The sequence below is a fragment of the Nicotiana attenuata genome, unplaced genomic scaffold (genome assembly GCF_001879085.1).
Source record: "Nicotiana attenuata strain UT unplaced genomic scaffold, NIATTr2, whole genome shotgun sequence".
NCBI classification, from domain to species: domain Eukaryota; kingdom Viridiplantae; phylum Streptophyta; class Magnoliopsida; order Solanales; family Solanaceae; genus Nicotiana; species Nicotiana attenuata.
The window spans coordinates 1-5,536 of NW_017682614.1; the positions used below are offsets into that span (position 1 = coordinate 1).

Consider the following 5,536-nt stretch of genomic DNA (forward strand, 5'->3'; position numbering starts at 1 on the left):
TGAACATATATCTTTCAATACACGTTTACTCGGAATAGCCAATTTCACAATAATCAACTCGGGTCTTACATTACTTACATGAACACCGTGGAATTAATTCTAAGAAAGGAGTTTAGCCAACATACCTCAATTGAGCTTCCTTAAACTCTAAAATATTCCGGAATTCTTAGCAACTTCAATCTATTTTAATAAAAAATATTGAACTAAAATTAGGAAGATGATCATGGTTCTAGATCAGTTGAGCATTTTATCAAACACTAGGTGTGCATTAGGCCGAGCCGATGTAGAATATACAACCTCATTAGGCCTACTAGTGTGTTACATCCCGTACTTTTGTACGTTGGATTTGTCGTAAGATAATTGACAAAGTTCAAGGACAAGATTATTTTTGAGGTTATAAGTATTTATGCTATTTATAACAAGTTATAAGTAAAGTTGTGAAGGTTAAAGGGTAAACGAATTGAAGAAAATGAGTTTCGTCATGCATTTGCCACTATGCTACAGCCGGTCGGGCAGTTACCACTGATTAGCTAGGCAGTTAACATCACGATAATGATGTAGTTAGGACTATGGCCCTTAGCGGCAAGTCGGATAATGGGTTGACTCTTATCCCTCTCAGTGATAGTATCTTATTGTTATGATTCATTCATGCCTTACATACTCGGTACATTCTTTGTACTGACGTCCCTTTGTCGGGGGACGCTGTGTTTCATGCCACGCAGGTGTAGATAGACGAGGCGAGAATCCTCCACTGTAAGCTGCCTCCNTTGGTGGTAGTAGGATAATATAATCCCTGATCAACAACAAACTCGGGCAGTTCTTCATTGTACATAGTTTCAAAGTTTTGAAGCAGCGGACTGGTGATCTGCATTGGCTCCTTCCCTTGAATCTGTTAAAACAAGGATTCAATCTTCTATTATTACAAAACACCACATTCAAGAATAAATGAGCAATTAATGTCACCGGACATGTTAAAGGCAAAGATGTTTAAGAAAGTCCATTAGTGATCAGTAGCCCCAAACTTTACCATATAAGCATCTGCATGTCCTTGTTCAGGAACATTATACATTTCCGTATCGGGAATGCCACCTTCACCAGAAATAGAATGCATAAAAATTGTGCCAATCTGACAGTGTAGTTTCAAAATAAAACAAAATGCAGGGAGGAGAGAATATCATTCTTTCTTTTCAAAATTTAAACACAATTTGCTTATCAATCTCCAGTACACCAGTATGGCCACACACAATTCAAATTGCAAAAATATTCAAGTTATCCACGACCTTGACTAATTGATAAGACGAAAGGTAAAACACATCTTTCTTAACAAAAGCACAAAAATGGAGTAGAAAATTAATCAGTTCAAAATATCAGCAGCACTCCAATGTTCAAATAAGGACAAGTGAAAAAATCACAAAGTTCGACACCCAGATTTCAAAATGACTTAATGGTAAAGCAACTTAAGAATAAAGCAATAAGCAAATAAATATATTTTGGAACTTAATATTCTTAAATGCAGAAAGTTTTAAAATAGACAATTTCCACAGAAGAAGATACAAACACCAATTGAAGCACACCGTAAAACTGAATTCAAAATATAAAATAAAAAGTTACCGAGAGAAGAGCAGAATCAAGCCATATTTGAGCTGAAGGAGTGAAGAAGGATTGAATTAAAGAGCTTTTCGCACAAAAAGGGGATTTGCTGCACCATTATTTGATCTCTCAAGGGTTCAAATATAACGCCGTTAAGAAACCCTAACCCTAGAGAGAGAGAGAGAGAGAGAGAGAGAGAGAAGGGGGGAAAAGGCGGACTTGTGTTGTGTACAGATGAGCGTGTGTTGCCTGCACTGCAGGGACGTTTGGTATGGATTCACTTACATCTACGGTTTGTATGACGTTACCATAATACCCTCCAACTATTCAAAGCCCACCGAATACTAAGGCCCCGTTTGGCCATGAGTTTTGCCAAAATAAATTTGGGATTTATTTTCAAAACTCATGTTTGACCATAAATTTCGCCCATATTTTGGCCAAATCCCAAATCCATCAGCTATTGAGCTGATTTTGGACCAAAATCCCAAAACTTGGGAATTATATACATATTTTTCCAAAATAAAGTTGGAAAATATGTTTTGAAAACGTATGTCCAAACATATTTTCATCTTCAAACCAAACGCTAGCTAAAAGACGTTTGATATATATCCATAGTAAAGCCAAGTGATAGCGTAATAAAAAATTACTGGGCAATTTTAGAACAAAATTAATTACACATAATAATTAGTGTCTCTTTAAAATTAAATTTGAAATAAATAAATTATATACTACGTGTTATTAATAATTAGGAGTACTATTTTTGAATTTGAATTTGAAATAATTACAAGCAACATAATAAAAATATGTAAAAATCAAAACTTTATATTAAAAATAAAATAGAAGAAAAGTCTAATTGCGTATTCCATAATGTAGAAAAAAATAATCAAAATATTGATACATTATACAAAATAATAAAATAATACTATATTTTGGATGAAGTAAGAATTTTATATTATCTATGTTTCATTAAAGGAGGTATCTATGTATTATATTATACATAGTAAAAGGAGATGCAAAGACACTATATTAAGCCAAGTGCCAGCATAATAAAAAGCCACTAGATAATTTTAAGAATAAATATTATTATTCATAAGATTAAGCTAAGTGTCAAGATACTACAAAGCCACTTGATAAATTTTATAATTATTCATAAGAAATTTTAAACACCAAAAAAATAACCAAGATACAATTATAAAGTCAATAAATAATATACAGAAGTATTATTTATAAATTTAGACAAACTGAAGAATGTAAATAAAAGGGTTCTCTCTTTAGACTTTTGAACAAAACAATAAAAAATCCTCTCTTTATAATTTAATGAATTAAAAATTATAATTTAATAATAAATTAGGGTATTTTTAAGTTATAAGTAAGATACTTAATGAAAAAACTAATCAAATATAGTTGTAGAAAAATATATTAAAAGAGGAAATAAATATAATGTTTGGATATTTATAATTTAAATTAGTTGGAAAAATAAGTTAAATAATATTACTCAAAAATTTATTGATAAATTTATACAATTCCTAGAAAACACTCAACTCCAAAACCCACCGTCTTTTTTTAAAAAAAAAAAAAAATTACTGCCCTTAACTCCATCAACAACATCTTTTAAAAAAATTATTCTTAAATTTCTATTTGATCCAACTTTGCCAACAGATTCAAATTCTCACGAGCGGTGATAATTGTTGCGAACAATATATAAATGAAATTGTGTACCATAGCAAGGTTTCTTGGTCGGCCAAAATATTTTCCAATGCATATATATATCTATCAAATTAGGCAACTTTTCAACCTACTAATTATATTATTACTCATCTCTTTTCATATTGTCGCACCAATATTTATCGGGGTTATATAATAATATTATCTACTATTTCATGAAGAAAATAAAAGGATAACAAAGATTTTTAAATATTTTAAATACAAATTTTATCCTGAATTATTTCTTCAAGTACATAAATAACAAAATTGTAATTCAAGACAAATAGTAGAAATTTGGATAAATTTCAATGTATGAATATCCAGTGTATTTATAAGTTGATAAAATAATTTCATAAGATATTTACCCCAATTAGGCCAAATCAATACTCAAAATAGCTTTTTCTTTAAAATTCACCTCTGTTCGGCTCAAATCTATTCAAAAACTACTTAATAATATCAACACTGCAAGTGAAGCCAATTCCCAATTAATAAAGGTATGATCTTTATACAAATTCCCCAAAAGTCAACCCCAGGACCGCTCGGTCAAAACCCGAGTTGAAGGGTAGGTCTCGACTACCCATAGCTCCCACGATTTCATATATGTGTTTTGTTTTCAAAACCAAGTCCAATTCGACTCTCAAATCTCAAATTTTATTTTTTCAAAACATAGTAAAAAGTCCCCAAAATTTCTCAAATCTCATGAATTTGATAAATATCATAAATAATCATGAAATATAATTGAAAATTTGTAAAAATCACTTACCCAATAGTTTGGTATGAAAATCACTCCACAAAATCACCTTCCACCTAGTCTAGGGCTCAAAAGATGATAAAATGAGACTAAATCCCAAAATACTTAGTTATAAACAAGTTGCAGATGTTGCATTTGCGACATGGGGTTCGCAAATACGACATCCGCAAATGCGGACAAAGCATCACAAATGCAACCCCTGACAGACCCGAAGATCTCAATTGCGATCAAAAGCCTCGCAAATGCGACGTCACTACAGTAGCAAAAAGCGACCCAGACATCGCAGAAGCGGATAGCCCCAGAGTCGCAAATGCGACTCCAATATCGCTTTTACGATAAATGCCCAACTTCCCCAAGTTCGTAAAGCGATAAGAGCTCGCAAATGCGGTGGTCGCATTTGCACCCTTCTCATCGTATATGCGATGGAACCAACACCAACACACAAAATTCTAAGAAAACCAATTCGAAAATCACCCGAGCCCCCGGGCTTCAACCAAACATCCACACAAGTTTAAAAACATCATACGAACTCGCGCACGATCAAAACACCAAAATAACATCAAGAACCACGAATTGGACCTCAAAATCCAAAGAAAACTCAAGAACCTCTAAAATCACAACCTAGCGTCTGAATCCTATCAAACCAACTCCGAATGACACCAATAGCTGGAGTGGGGCTCACCAAGTCTTCTGGGAGAAGGGTGTACCACTATCGCTTTTCAACGCCGTCTGCTATGGACCACCTGTATCCATTAAAGATGCAGCTCCCTGGCAAAAGGGACGTTAGTACCGTTGAATCGCACTAGTATGTATAACTAAACACCCTCTCAGTCGAATGAATAATACTACAAGGAGGGACAATCATAAAATCAGTGGAAACCTCAAACAATACCAACACATCAAGTTTAGAACCAAATAAGTTTTCAAGTAAATTTCCATATTTGGGTTGGGAGATCTTTAGTACCGATATACCATCATTCACAATACCATCGTACTTTTACACAGAGTCCGATCACGACCCGATCGGCTAGGCCATCTCACCCGAGACATCAACCACAATCACAATTTCAATTACAATTTCCAGCACAATCACCACCATGTGTGCGGCATGGCGTCCGATCATGACCTGGTCGGCTAGGCCATCTCACCCGAGACATCATCCTTTTCTATCAATCATCTCACTTCATACTTCTTTCACGTCTTTTCAATTCATTGGCACTAGTGGATACAATTATAACATCATTCTTGGTACTTGGCCGTATTTCATATTTCATGCTCCCCTTTTCACTTTCACACATCATCATCATTATCAACAACAAGACATTTCAATTCACGACTTTAGGCACACACGTGAGCAATTAAGAGTCTTAGACATATAGAGATTTTTCACATAATTTGGCATGATAACCTTCATTCAAACTTGACTTGAAGTCGTAATATTTATAACACACAACCCATACTTTGAACATATTCTCAAATGATAACATAACA

The 5,536-nt window shown here is 33.7% G+C and overlaps 1 long non-coding RNA gene across 1 annotated transcript; it reads right to left on the minus strand.

Moving 5' to 3' along the window:
* Nucleotides 1-773: 773 nt before the first annotated feature.
* Nucleotides 774-1,853, minus strand: LOC109222015. Its single transcript, XR_002067345.1, has 3 exons — nt 1,612-1,853; nt 1,028-1,089; nt 774-889 (listed from the first exon to the last, which is right to left on the minus strand). It is a non-coding gene; the product is annotated as an uncharacterized LOC109222015 (long non-coding RNA).
* Nucleotides 1,854-5,536: the final 3,683 nt, after the last annotated feature.